The following is a 15,693-nucleotide window of genomic DNA, read 5'->3' on the forward strand; positions in this document are numbered from 1 at the left end:
CCGATGAGCTACCTACGGCGGGCGGCGACGGCGGCAAATCCAAGAAATTTGTGAGTGTCCCTCCCACCCCGCTCCCACAGCCCCGCCGGGTAACCGCCCTCTGTACCCCGGAGACCCTCGCTGCTCGCTTCGGGGGCGCCTGCCCATCTCCAGGGAGCCGCCCCCGCGTCTCCCTTCCTCCTCTCGCTGGGTCCTCGGCTCCGCAGCCCGGCATCGTCCCCCTCCGGGACCTCGGGAAGCCCCGAGTCCCACCCGTCTCTTGGCTGGGCAACCTCGGGCTCCTTCACTCCACCGCCCACTCGCCCTGCCCTGCGGCCCCCAGAACCCGGGCCGGCTCGCAGCCCCTCTCTTCTCTCTCAGTCCCACTTCCTTTCTTCTTCCTCTAGTATCTGAACACGCCTTCTCTTTCTTGGTCCCCTGTGCTCGTCTGGGTCCATTTTCTCTTCGTACCCATACCCCCTTTTTAGTATTCTCTTATTTCCTTCTCCTAAAGGTCACTTCCTTCCCCCATGATTGATCTCTTTCACCTGCTAACTTTCCTCCCCGCCCAGTCCCCCTTCTGGGCCCTAAGCCCGGTGTCACCTGATAATCCTTCCCCTCAGGAATGTTACCTGACTTGGGCCCTGCCTTCCCCTCCTCCCTTGGACATTTGTCCTTGCGATTACAGTAATGCGTTCCTGCCCAGGACCTACATGAGGTTAATTTGCTTCCCAGTATTTCTCTATGCAAAGAACCCGACTCTTTGCCCTGTTGCTTATCACTTTTCAGGAACTTAGAACTTCTTATGCCCTGCTTGGCCTAGGATGGTGATACACCTCCCCTGTGGGGAGGCGGTTAGACTTCAAGTCCAAGAAGTCTGTGAGTAATTAAATTGCTTCTTGTGTGTTTCCCATGATAACCATCTTCTTCATTCTACTGTGCCACCTCCTGTGGCCTAAAGCTACTGACATCCTTGTCCTACCTGTAGAAGAGTTGAACTTTACTCCCCTGCCCATTACTTCCAATCTGAGTCTGAAGGAATATTGTTAATCACTTAACCCTATTGTATTTCATTACCTTTTGCCCACACTAAATCTTCTTTCTTCTTCTCTCCAGGGAGGTATTTGTTTGCTTTTTACTATGAGAGTTTTGAAAACTATGGAGCACTGTCCAAGGGAGGCAGAGTCTTGGATCTTATTAATCATTTGTTAATTGTAGCTATAGTTGTTTAGACTTTTCTTCCAGGTATTTGTGCCCCTGCCTAGTATCTCTTTCTACTAACCAAAGGGCTTACTGCTGTTACCTCTTTCTTTCTCTTAGTGCTCCTCCCCAACCCCAGCATTCAGACCCAGTTCCACAAGTTTGGGAAGAAAACTGATAACTGAAGGTTGAGATGCAGAGTGTACTGAACAGAATTAAAATAGTGACTCATCTCTTCCTACCTATTTCTAGCAGGACCAGGTGCTCCTGAACTGGCCTTCCCAGTGACAAACAGGCGTCAATATGCCTGGTTTTATCGGGTGAACACCCCCCCCCCCCATGGAGGGTTAATAGTTGTGACACCCCTTCTCCCTCCGGTGACTAAAACATTTCCTCTGTGTTTCTTTAGGATAGGAATTGAGCCACTAGTTAGAGAACATTTCTTCCAAACCTTAAGTTCTAGGGCCCACATTGCTTCTATTTGTGTATATTTTGTTATGATTTTTGTTTCTATGGGTACTGTTTGACCTTCCTCATCCGAATTACAGTTATTCCCACTGATTTGCAGCGACCTCTGTGACTTGTCAATGTTTTTCAAGTGTTCCTTAGAAGTTTAGATGTGCTTTCACTTTACCTAACACTTGTGCTTCACGAATTTGTAAAGTCTGGTACGTGTGTGGTGCTGTTAGGTGAGAAACAAGAGGAAGCTCTGCTTTTCACCTGTTTTTTTGGACCGTTCATGGAGACTTGTATATGCTGAGTGGATTTGGCTCTGGGTTGTCCTATTTGCTTTAGAGGGGGTGGAGCTGAACTAAGTTCTCTTTTTTCTTGCTGAGGTTTTGGTTTTAACCCTTAACCTCCTGATTATTTAAAGCTAGATGGGACAGGTAGTGAGAAGAATTGAATGAGTAGCTAGGGAATTGGAAAGTTTCTAGGGCAGTGGTGCTGCTTAACCCTTACATTGCCAAGTATAACCCTGGCTTAAGGAGTCTGAGTATCCTGCCTTTCTTACTGTTCTTTTTATAAGAACTCTGTGGAAGTGAGATGAGGAGGAGCACTGCAATCCACGCCTTTGGCATCCGTGTATGTATATGTGGGTGGGCAGAGTGGGAGAGATTGCTGGTGTGCTTTTGTTACCCATGGCTTCGTTTTCTTGAACTGCAGGCTAACACTTAACTCAAAAGCTGTTTAGCCCACTCCACCTCTTCTCAAGTGTGTGTCCTCTGGATCTCCATTAAGAATGTACTTTATAAAACTTGCTGGTTTGGACTAAGTGTGCACAAAAGTCGTTTGCATTTGAGGGGTTACAATCCCTTTAGCTACTACATACCTTTCTGGGCTTACGTTGGTTCTAAGTACAGATCAGCGGCTGAGAACACTCTGTGCTCACAAACTGCCTAAGATCTCTTGGTTTCTTCTGAGGCGTCTTGTGTGGAAAAGAGATGGTTCTAAGTTTTAGAAAGCTGTTGGGGATTATCTCTTAGAAATACATGATTGTGAGGCCAGTAGGTGGCATGGTGGATTGGGCGCTGGAGTCTCACATGGCTGACCATAATTCTAGTCCCAGACCTGGTGGCTTGCTTTCTTATTTTTTCTCTCTCTCTGTCTCTCTCTCTGGTGAGTGCACGTGCCCTGTAGCAAATAAAATAGTGATAATAATAAATACAATGAAGTAATTCTTAGAAAGAGAGAAAGAAATGTATGCTTGTTGCAGATGCTAGTGTGAGTAGCCAAAACCATGTTACCTTGTGTCCTCTCTTGTTTCTTCATGAGTCTGGTTTCTCCTGGGCTGTGAGCATGTCCCTTCTCTAGCATTATTCCACTTCCTTTCCGAAATGCTTAAGATGAAGGAAAATGACAGTTCTAAGAGTGTTTTCTGACTTTTCAGCAATGATCGTCAATCAATCAAATATGCTGATTCCTGAAATATATGTAAGGGGAATAAATACAACCAGGGTGTGAGGAGGCTACAGAATATTCCTGCATGTCATAGACTTTATCGAGAAATTGATACATTCTAAGAAAGAATATTACTTCCTGATTCAGCTAGGAATATAACTTTGTAAAACATGAATTTCAGTGTGGGATTTGAGAGAATAGATAATTTTTACAATTCTGTTTAATGTTAGATGCCTGTGTTGAATTATTACCACGTTGCAGTTTCACACTTTTGTAAAAGTGAAATGATAGTGAAAGAATGAATGTTTGGTCCCAGGCCCTGTCCAAAATGAAAGTAGTTAAAGGTGAAAGATGCTTAGTGCATCCTTAGAGAATGCAGAGAACTTGAAAGAAGTAGAGTTCATGCAGATTTCTGCTTATCTCCTCTTAAAGACATTAACTTTTATCCAAATGGTCACAGAAACCGAGAAGTATACAAAAGCTCTGTAGAAGGCATGGGATTGCTTTAAAAGGTGATAAATACAGGAATTATTTAGTTTGGAAAGAGAGAAGAACCTACAGGAATGTTACTGAGATGACAGAATTTCTGCTCTTCTTCCTACTTTGTCTTTAAAGACAGTCCAAAGATCCACTTGATTCTATTACATATATTTGTCTTGAAGAAAATTCTCCCTGGGACTGGAAGGTGGCATGGTGGTTAAGGGTGCTGGACTCCCACATGGCTGACCATGGTTCGAGTCCCAGACCTGGTGGCTTGCTTTATCTCTTCCTCTCTCTGTCTCTCACTCTGTCCCTCTCTGGTCAAATTAACTAATATAAATAAATACATAAAGTAAGTAAGTAAATAAGTTAAATAAAATCATTCTTAAAAAAACAAAGAAAAATAAAACAGATAGTGATAGCAGGTGGCTTGGTGATTGGGGCACTGGACTCTCACATGGCCAACCGCAGTTTGAGTCCCAGACCTGGCAGCTTGCTTTCTCACTTTCCCTCTTTCTCTCTCTGGTCAAGTTAAAAAAAAAAAAAAAGAGAGAATAAAAGAAAATTCTCCTTCAAAAGAGGTGAAACTGAGAGAATCAAAACCTCTGCCTTGGGAGAGTTGGTAAACATCAGGATACTTTTTTTAAAAAGAGCTAAAAATTTTTTTTTTTTTGAGAGGTTTTTGCTATAGGGCGTGTGCACTCGCCAGACAGACAGACAGAGACAGAGAGACAGAAAGCAGGAAATCACCCCCCAGGGGGGATGGCCACGCCGCAATCCCTTCTCCTCCACTCTCCTCTCGGGATCTTGGGCACGCATGCACACGCGCCCGGCGTGAGTTTAAGCCACCGGGTCCGGGACTTGAACCACGGTCGACTATGTGGGAGTCCAGCGACATAGCCATTACGCTAACTGCTGGTCCCAAAAAGAGCTAAAAATTTTATGACCTGAAAATTATGTTTATTATAAAAGCTAAACAAATAGTAATAAATGAGAAAGGATTTAATGTTATTGATGGACACGTGTGCCAGAACAGACTAATTTTATTTTCTGTATGATAGAATGGCCTTTTGTTAGCCCTGAGCATCCTTAGTGTATTTTATAAAGGGCTCGCCAAATTTTTCTTGGGGAATATTCGATCTTCAGTGAAATGTAATAGAGGCTTAAAAAATAAGATTATATGTCAGGTATAATTTAGGACAGGTTAACATCATATTTACTAGGAAATACTAGGAATTACAGAGAAATAAAGTGTTTGTATATGTATATGTTCTCTCTGATTTTTGTATCTCAATAGCTGAAATGATTTACGGCTGGGAAAACCATTTTCATTTTGAAACTTTGTTTTACTTAAGCATTTTCTCCTTTTTTACTTTGCGCCTCCTACTCAATCACTTTTGTTTGAAAGCAGTAGGAGAAAAATTCACCTCTTACCAGCAAAGCAGCATTGGGGTTTCCCTAGTTAGGGTTAGGTGTGACAAAGCCACGCTCTCCTCTTGCCCCCTTGCCTGTCTTCTCTGTCTGTTTTTATTCCTTCCCTGGTTCTGTAGGGGCTAGCAAGGCTGTGGGAAGCAAAGGGCAGTCAGAAGCTGCTGATACTAAAATTTCTTAAAACCTCAAGCTAAAGTTAAATAGTAAAGAATATTTGAATCACTATGAACATATTTTACCTTATGTTATCCTTGTCATTTTTTTTAAGCACAAATGCTCCTCCCCTCCACCTTTTTAATTTGTTTCTTCCTTGATCAAGAGATGCAGAGAGAAAGAGACCACAGTGTTTCAACACCACAGTTCATCTCCAGCTTCAGCTCTTTAAGGAAGTGAAAGAATTACGGGACCAACAGATGGTGTAATGGTTATGTCACTGGACTCGCATGTAGTCGACCGCAGTTTGAGTCCCAGACCCAGTGGCTTAAAATTTACACCAGGCATGCGTGCGTGCCCAAAATCCCAAGAGGAGACTGGGGGAGAAGGGATTACAGCATGGCCATTCCCCCCCAGGGGGCGATTTCTCACTTTCTGTCTCTCTGTCTCTGTCTCTTTGGCAAGCACACTTACCCTATAGCAAAAATCTCTTGTCTAAAATAATAATAATAAAAAAGGAAGTGAGACAATTACTGACGGAAAAGAGAAATATCGAGACTAATATTTTAATGAATTTTACCACTGATTACAGAGTAACTCTGAGTGAATCACTATTGTTTCAACTTTAGGAGTCTTCTATTCACTATTATTAAAATTTGATACATGGTAGCTTTAACGCTTTAGAATTGGAAGGGACTTTAATTGTCATCAATGACAAACTCTCACTCAATTTAGTAGTCACTTTTGCACTTATAGGTTAGCAACATCAAGAGCCTAAGAGGTAGAAATGGGATGAACAAATGGAGGAAGATAAGGAGAAGTTGGATGCATTTCCTTCAGTAAGTTTCAGGGTCTCGGAATAGCTGGAGTATCAGAAAGGAATTATGTAAGAGGAGCAGATACTCTAGAACTATGAACTGAAGAGATAGAAGAAACTGGCTCTCTGTTGTATTCCTTCTCAGAAGGGATATAGAACAGATAAGGTAATACCAAGGAGAATAAACTCAATTAAATTGAATTAAAACAAACACATGGCTTTTTTTTTTTTTTTTTTTCCTTTCCCCTTTCAGGTGTTTACCATAGGGTACATGCACCCAACATGATTTTCAAGTCCCTGGGTACAGGACTGGAACCATAGTCAGCCATGTGGGAATCCAGTGCCTTAACCACAAAGCCACTTGCTGGCCCCACATGGCATTCTTATATGGAATATAGGGAAAGTCTGTCTTTGGTGGTGGAGACAACTAGTCTTTAGACAGTAGCTACTTGGGTGTTTTGTTAGGTTAGTAAATATGGGTAAGAGTTTATAGTGTCCCAGATTATTTTTCTGGCTGTGTGTATCTGTGATATCTAATGGGCATGTTGCTTTTATTTTCAATTCCCTAGTAATTCCTAGATACAAGTCTTCTTAAGCTTTTGTGGTTTGTGTCCTGTTTTATGAATAGCGTTGTGTAAAAGGATTTGTGGGTTGTTTTTTTTTTTTTTTTAAGATTTAACATACTTTAAGGACCCAAACAAACCATCTTTGTTTATGAAGATTATAGAAAACCAAGAAGTGTACCTTGGTAGTTGGCCTTACATCTTAAATATGTCTGCCATTTTTTTTTTTTTTTTAGGGTAGATTTAGGATTAAGTAAAAAAAAAAAAAGATACACTACACTTCCTATTTTTATAGCTTTATTGATGTATAATTAGCTATCATAAATTGCTTATACTTAAAGTGTACAATTTGTGAAATCATTATCACAGTTAAGAAAATGAGTCTATCCTTCACCCCCTAAAGTTTCCTTTTGCCCTTTTGAAATCTCCCTATCACTCCTACCTGTTTACCTATCCCCAGGGAACCACTGATTTGCTTTCTGTAATTACAGATTAGTTTGTATTTTCAAGAATTTTCTATGTATAGAGTTATGTAGCAAAGCCTTTATTTGGCTTTTTCAGCATTAAATATGCTCTATTTATATATCTATAGGTATAATACTAGCACATTCCTTTGTATTGCTAGTAGTAATATTGGGTTGTTTTAAAAGTCATGATGTATTTTTCTTTTAAATAATTATTTAATTTAATTTATTATTATTATTATTATTATTTAATTTGACCAGAGAGAGAGAAAGAAAGGGAATGTGAGAGAGCAAGCCTCCGGTCTGGGACTTGAACTACGGTCAGCTATGTGGTAGTCCAGTGCCTTCACCACGGTGCTATCTGCCAGCCCCATGATGTATTTTTTCCCGTGGTTTTGTATGCAAAATGCTTTCATGGGACCAGCAGTTAGCATAATGGCTATGTTGCTAGACTCCCATGTAGTCGACCGCGGTTTACGTCCTGGACCTGGTGGCTTAAAACTCACGGCGGGCGCGTGTGCGTGCGTGCCCAAGATCCCGAGAGGAGACCGGAGGAGAAGGGATTACAGCGTGGCCATCCTCCCTGGGGGGTGATTTCTCGCTTTCTGTCTCTCTGTCTCTCTCTGTCTGGCGAGCACATGCGCCCTATAGCGAAAACCTATCCCAGAAATGCTTTCATGACTTTTCCGATGTCCCAACACATTTTATGGATTTACCTCTATTTGTTTGTTCATTACCTATTTGTTGTTATTGATAGACATTTGGGTTGCTTCCAGTTTGGAGGGGGTTTTGTTTATTAGTTTTTAGCCGTAACATTCATGTATAAGTTTTTGTCTGGATATATGCCTTCGTTTTTCTTGAGTACATATCTAGGGGTGGAATGGCTAGGTCCTATGGTAGATCTACTTTAAATTTTTTAATAAAGTGTCAAACAGTTTTCCAAAGTGATTGTACCATTTTATATTCCCACCAGCAATGTATAAAGAGTTCTAGTTTAGGGCCAGTAATGTAATGGTTGGGGTGGCTGGATCCCCCATGGCCAACTGCATGGTTTCAGCCCTGTGGCTGATAAAACATGTTGGGTACATAATGTGCATGTGTCCCTGGAATCCCAAGAGGAGAATGAAGGAGAAAGGATTGTGGCATGGCCATCACCCCCGAAGGGTGTGTGCGTGCGTGCTTTCTTTCTTTCTCTCTCTCTCTCTCTCTGGTGAGCACACACACCCTTTAAAAAAATTACAAATTTAACAACAATAGCAAAAAAAATTCTAGTTTATTTTTAAGCCTTGGTATGATCAATCTTAAATGTTAGCCATTCTAGTGGGTATGTGGTGATACCTTAAGTAGCTTTAATTTGCAGTTCCCAATGACAAGCATCTTATGTCCTTATTTGTTTCTCCATTTATTTTCCTTGAAGAATCTGTTCAAGATTTTGGCCACTTAAATTTTTTTTTTATTAGAGCCTAGTTACAAGTCTTTTTGTTGGTACATATTTTGCAAATATTTCTTTCACCTGTAGCTTACCTTTGCAGTCTTTTCTCCATTCTCCTCTCAGAATTTTGGGCACTCACACACATGCGGCTGACGTGAGTTTTAAGCTGCCGAGTCCAGGACTTGAAATGCAGACAACTACAGGGGAGTGCAGTGACATAACCGATATGCCATCTGCTGGTCCCTCTTTACATTTTCTTAATAGTGCATTTTGAAGGACCAGTGTTTAATTTTGATGAAGCCAGGTTTTTTTTGTTTTTGTTTTTTAAGTTTTGCTTTTTGTGTCATATTTCAAAAATTCTTGTTAAAATTGTGGTCACTAAGATTTTTCTCTGCAGTTTTCTTCTTAGAACTTTTATAGACTTCTTAAATTTGCCTGTTTTCTACCATGGATATGTGAGTTATGTTCTACATGTTCACTTTGAGTGTAAGTTTTCACTTGTAGCCGAAATAGAACTCTTAGGTTTCTGATACTTTTAGGATCAGACACCTTTGAGATTCCATTTATCCTGGAAGCATTTTTTTTCTCATTAGGTAGTTTTAGCAACCTTTGTTTTCCTATACTCAGTGTGCTGCACATTATATAATGCCAATCTTTCTAATTTTTTTAAAGAATAATTTTATTTACCTTTATTTATTTTTAATTTGACCAGAGAAGAATAGAGAGAGAGAGAAAGTGAGAAAGCAAGCTGCCAGGTCTGGGACTCAAACCGCGATCAGCCATGTGGTAGTTCGGTAGTTCACTGCCCTTAACAACCATGCCACATGCCAGCCCCTCTATCTATAAATATTAATGAATGCCCAGCCTTTTTATAGATAGGGTAGGGAGTGATAACAGTAGCAGTATTAGTTGTGGTGTGGATCAGCAGGTGGTGTAGTGGTTAAGATACTGAACTCCCACGTGGTTGACCAAGGTTCGAGTCCTGGACCCGGTGACTTGAGTTTCATCCTGGGCACATGTGCGTGTGTGCCCAAAATCCCAAGAGGAGACTGGAGGAGAAGGGATTGCAGTGTGGCCATCCCTCCCTTTCTGTCCATCTCTCTCTGTCTCTGTGTACACTCCCTATAGCAAAAATCTCTCAAAGTAAATAAGTAATAGCAATTTTTGGTTGTATACTTAGCTGTATCTCTAGCGTGGTGCTAAAGAGCTTTAGATTCATTATCTCATTAATAGCTACCTTATAAAATAGGTACTATCATTACTTTCATTTTATAGGTAATTAAACTGGAACTCAGCTCAAGCAAACTGCTTGAGGACACAGAACTAAATGACAGAACTAGGACTCAATCCCAAGTTTAGTTGATTCAAAACCCATGTGCTTCTTCACGATGTACTAATAATGCATAAATATAGATATTTAGAGTCCTTTGGTCATTTGCAGTCTATTAAAACTGGATCCTCTTGGGACCAGCAGATGGCATAATGGTTATGTCTCTGGACTCCCACATGACCAATTGCAGTTTGAGTCCTGGACCTGGTGACTTCACACTCACGCTGAGCTCATGTGTGTGCATGTGCATGCCCAAAATCCCGAGAGAAGGGATTGTGGCATGACCATCCTCCCGGAGGGTGATTTCTCACTTTCTGTCTCTCTGTCTCCAACAAGCGCTCGTGCCCTATAGCAAAAATCTCTCTTTAAAAAAAGAAAAACAAAAAACAAAACTGGATCCTCTTAGAGTTCAATTGGTGGGAAAAAATGTACTGAGCTTGGATGTACAAAGTGCAGTAGCTACATGCCTGTTTTTTGCATCTTACACTTTAATTTAGACTTTGAAGCCATTGGGAAAATCTTTATGAAACTTCTTGGCCTCACTACAGTGGCACACACTGCTAAGTTGCAGTACTTTAAATACTGACCACACGGCAAGACCTAGTTCGGTTCCTGACCAAACCTAAAGACTGGGTGTGGTGGCACATGACTGTGGTCCCAACCTGACTGAGGAAGGAGGTTTGTCACACAGTGACACCCTGTTCTGAAAAAGAAGACTCTGTTATCTTAGGCATGAAAAAGTAGCTTTTAACAGTGCATGCAAAACCTTTTCTTTCCTCTGGTTCATGAGTTATTAGGAAGTTGTTAAAGTTACTATGTTTTAAAATGTAACCTTATCTCCTTTGTAAGGAGTTTTGGTTGTTTAAATTGTTGAAAGTAGGACCAGCAGATGATGTAATGGTTATGTTGCTGGACTCCCGTGTAGTTCACGTCCCAGACCTGGCAACTTAACACTCATGCCAGGTGCATGTCTGTGTGTGTCCAAAATTCCTGAGGACAACGGAGGAGAAGGGACTGCAGTCTGGCCATTCCGAGGGCGGAGGGTGGTGGTGCATGATTTCTCACTTTCTGACTCTCTGTCTCTCCAGCAAGCACCCTACAGCAAACGTCTCTCAAAAAAAAAAAAAAAATACTGAAAGCAGCAAGTAGTACTGCCATATGGGGGAAAGAAAACTATTGCTAGGCCATCCGTATAGTTCTAGATTGGACACTTGATAATTCTTTTAGACCTTTCTTTGTGGCCCTGAAACTTCACTGTGACGATTACAAATGGCTGATAACAGCAGGGTTTCTTCTGAGTCTGGGGATTGCTGATGTTTGTTCTTCAGACCTGGGAATTATTTGCCTGTGGTTAATAATTAAGACATGGCTACAGAGATCAAGTATCTGGAACTAGGATTTTCTGTATGATTGGTGGTAAAGTAGAGGCACGAATCTCTTGTGTGCTTCCGCCCACATGGATCTACCCTAGATCCAAAAACTTATCAAGAAGTCATGCAGTTGGGAACCAGCAGTTAGCGTAATGGCTATGTCACTGGACTCCCACGTAGTCAACCGCGGTTCGTGTCCCGGACCCGGTGGCTTAAAACTCACGCCGGGCGCGTGTGCATGCGTGCCCAAGATCCTGAGAGGAGAATGGAGGAGAAGGGATTGCGGCGTGACCATCCCCCCTGGGGGGTGATTTCTCGCTTTCTGTCTCTATGTCTCTCTCTGTCTGTCTGGCAAGCGCACTCGCCCTACAGTGAAAATCTCTCCAAAAAAAAAAAAAGAAGTCATGCAGTTATCCCATTATGTCAGAGTTTTCTTTTCTTTCTTTCTTTTTCTTCTTCTTTTTTTTCTTTTTTATTTTCTTTTTGTAATAGAGTATGTGTGCTTACCAGAGAGAGCGCGAGATATACAGGGAAAGTGAGAAATCATCCCCAGGGGGATTGTCACACCACCTCTCTAGTCTCTTCTCCGAATTTTGGGCATGCACACACATGCACCCAGAGTGATTTTCAAGCCACTGGTCTGGGACTTGAACTATGCAGTTGGCCATGTGGGATCTAGCGCCTTAACCTACATACCACCTGCTGGCTTGCTCTGTGCTTTTAAGACATTGTAATCTCAGCTATGTTCATTCAGCAGTGGGTAAAGAAAGTCTTAAGGCTGTGATCGTAGACTCTAAATGCTGTAGAAATTTAGAGAAGTGAGGAAATAAAATGGAAAGATTACTGGGCTAGGAGTCAGAAGACCTAAGTTTCCAAATGTTAGAGTGCTAGAGGTGGGGAAAAAAAATACTTAAATTCATCTCTTTTACTTATAGATGAAGAAATTTGGGCCTAGACAGGTGATCTGTCGAAATTTACAACTAGACCTAGACCCCTATTGCCTACTCCCCCTGCAGTGTTCTTCCATATACTGCTAGCTGCTTTAGTCATGACGTCACCACTTACTGACCCTGTGACTCTGACTCTGGACAAGTCACTTCACTTTTCTTGGTCCTTTCCTCTCTTGTAAAGTTAGGAGATACTGTGAATCATTTCTTTTCTTTTTTTCTTTTTTTTTTTTGAGAGGTTTTTGCTCTAGGGCACGTGCTCTTGCCAGAGAGACAGAGAGACAGAAAGTGAGAAATCATCCCCCAAGGGACATGGCCGTGCAGCAGTCCCTTCTCCTCCATTCTCCTCTCGGGATCTTGGGCACGCATGCACACGCGACTGGTGTGAGATTAAGACACCAGGTCCGGGACTCGAACTGTGGTCAACTACATGGGAGTCCAGTGACATAGCCATTACACTAACTGCGGGTCCCCTAAATACTGTGAATCATTTCTAAGGTTTGTGCTAATATCCTAAAGTCCGTAAGTGATCTAGGATATATAATTGTGGTTGGTGTTAGTTAGCTTCATAGATTATGAGAGATACGACTGGCCCTGGAAGAAAAGTCTAAGGCTTGACAAGTGGAGAAGAGGCTATTTCATGGGGGTGGGGAGCAGCGAGAACAGACTCAGGTATGAGCGTGTGACTATAGTGAAGAAAAATGGCCTGATTGGGACCAGCAGGTGGCGTGGTGGTTAAAGCGCTGGACACTCCCACATGGCCGACCATGGTTCAAGTCCTGGACCTGGTGGCTTGCTAACTCACTTTCTCTTCCCCTCTCTCTCTCTGTGTCTCTCTCTGATCAAATTAAAATAAAAATGAGTGAATAAATAAAATTAAATAATTTAAAAAGAAAAAAAGTAAAGAAAAATGGTCTGATTATGGCAGTCGGCAGTCACGAGGCTTGGTGGGAGAGAAATCACTGAAGAAATGTGAAGTCGGGACCAGCAGAGGGCGTAATGGTTATGTCACTGGATTCCCACTTGGTGGACCGCAGTCTTGGACCTTGGACCCTGGACCCGGCAGCTTGAAGCTCGTGCCAGGCACGTGTTATGCATTACCAAAATCCCCAGAGGAGAAGGGATTGCCACGTGGCCCTCCATCCCCCCAGGGAGTGATTTCTCACTTTTTGTCTCTCTGTCTCTTTCTGGTGCTTGCACACGCCCTGTAGCAAAAATCTCTTTTTTTAAAAAAAGGGTGAAGTCACTTCATAGAGATTATTGTATCCTTAGAAAGAGCTTTTAGTTTCCTTTTCTTTAAAAACCTGCAGAAAGCAAGACTGGAAGTGGGAATTTTGTGACATGTCACGGTGCGTGTTGATGTCAGTCTTTGGCTCTGCGATGTATGGGGGCGACAGTAAGTACATCAGGGTGCCCTGACGTGTAGACTAGGGTAACGGTCCGTGTTCTAGCAAGTCATCCCACTATGGAGATGGTGTGGATAGTTAAGCTTATTTGATTTCCAATCCTTATTAATTTTACTGCATCTATCTTTCTAGGCTTTCAGAAATTAATCTAGATTTAAAATCATGTGACTCTCTTCAGCTGGATAGCGAGAGTGTAAACCAAATTGTTGGGCTCAGGTGGGCAGCGCCGTTGTGGGAGCAATCTGGGCTTATCTTTGGGCCCTGTGGTTTCTTCTACATGTTCTGTAGTACAAGCGCTTTTAGCTTTTGATTGCATGCTTATTTAAAATGTTTTTTAGTCTTTCTTGGATGCAAAAATACATTATTTATATCTTGTTTCGCACTATCTCCCATCGAGCTTGTAAAGTTCCTAAGAGCAGTGGTAGTGTTTAGCTCATGTTAGCAATCTCCTTTTATATATTTTAGTTTTAATGTTAGCTTTGGGAATCTTGAGGTTATTTTCAAGGCTCTTTATTTCTTTGGTCTAATGTAGGAGATTGACAGTTTGAAAACATTAGTCCTCTCTCACCAAGGTAACCATGGGGCAGAGAGAACCACTGATGTGACTATATCAAACCAAACTATGTTGAGAGAAGACTGTTATTTACCTCTGGGGATTGTATCTTACAGTTTTGACTTGTGTTAATGAAGGAACGTGTCTGTAGGACTGAAAAAAATCTCTGTTATTTTACATAATGCAGGGCTGCCAACTCCCATGATTATAAAGAGAGTACTACTTGACCCAGTACTCTGGGGATTGTTAACATACATTTGACGTGAATAATGGCTGAGACTGGCCTGCCCTGTAGCACAGTGCCGAAGCCCTGTGCATAGGGAGCCTATTCGCACATGGCTAACCGCCATGTGTTTGAGTCCTGGCTCCAGCAGCTTGAGAAACACATTGAGCTCATGTGTGTGCATGCCCAAAATCCTGGATGGAGAAATGGAGGAAAGGGGATTGCAGCGTGACCACATCCCACGGTGGTGGTGGGGTTGTCTTTCTCAAGTGCATGTGCCCTCTGGCAATCAGTCAATCAAGTGAATAATTGTGAGGTCCCCATATTATTTGAGTCTTTAATATTAGCATTATCACCTTCCATGATTTTTTTTCTTTTTTTTTCTTTTATTTTTTCACCTTTCATGATTATAGAAAGGTTTACATACAGTATTAAAATGGACAAGGATAATTCTTTTAAGTCCTCAGGGTATGTTTGGATTCCACAAAAAGTACTAATGGCGGTAGGAGTGCACCATTTTTTTCTTAGACACATGTACTTCTACCCATAGCTATAGAGTTTCTTCAGTTCTTTCATTTGGCCACAGAAGCAAAATAGTTTTGGACTATTCTAAAATGACTTCAGCTTGCACGGGGCCTCTGGAGATATTTTTAGTTTTATTAGTTTTCATGAAAGGTGTGTGTCAGGCTCTCTAGGCACAGAGGTCTCTAGTGATTTCTCGGTTCGTGTATTTTAAAAAGATGGGAGTTGGTCTTAGTTGGCAGCTCTCTGCATCCGCCAGGGCTTGTTCGTTACTTACATCTAGGGCCGTGGGTGACGTCTGTTTCCTGTGATTGAAACCACAAGAAGAAGTGGTGAGGAGCAACTGTAGGATATGCATTATCGGGCAAGTAACAGGCATTGGGCTGCCCTCGAAAAGAGCAGTAGTAACTAAGTATAGTCTTTAAGGGACCCGGCGAGACCCCGGAAATGTTCTGAGCCAGTCTCCTTTTGAAGTGCGGGGGAACACTGAAGCCTCCAGGTTATAAAGTTGCTCAGAGTCATATGATTAGATGATCTGAGTTTTAGACTCCATGAACTCCCAGAGTTCTTTCTCACATTGCATTGTCACCCATCGATTTTGTAACTGTCTCCTGTCACAAAGCAAAGCGCTACTAGAGAAGAATAAATACTGGTCCGTATTTTGAACATGGAAATCAGATGATATAGTTTTACTTTTTTTTTTTTTTTTGAGCTTATTTCTTTCATAAGGTGGGAGAGTACTCTCCATAGGATGTCATCAAGCCACAGTCCATTCCCCCATCCCCAGAGCCTTCCAACCAGCCAGTATCCTGGGTGCATCCATAGGCGTGCCCAGAACATTCAGGTCATCCCAGAATCTGGTCCCGGGTCTTCTCATGGTGTGGGGATCACACAGTGGTGCCCTCGTACCAGTGCCACTGCTGA

The 15,693-nt window shown here is 42.0% G+C and overlaps 1 protein-coding gene across 1 annotated transcript in view; it reads left to right on the forward strand.

Annotated features, from left to right (window-relative positions):
• Positions 1-15,693, forward strand: part of DIAPH1 (diaphanous related formin 1) — a gene marked incomplete in the record, with an annotated part of 120,565 nt that continues 104,872 nt past the window's right edge. The window contains 1 exon segment of the mRNA XM_014592817.1: positions 1-50.

Source organism: Tupaia chinensis, unplaced genomic scaffold (assembly GCF_000334495.1).
Source record: "Tupaia chinensis unplaced genomic scaffold, TupChi_1.0 Scaffold138644_1, whole genome shotgun sequence".
NCBI classification, from domain to species: domain Eukaryota; kingdom Metazoa; phylum Chordata; class Mammalia; order Scandentia; family Tupaiidae; genus Tupaia; species Tupaia belangeri.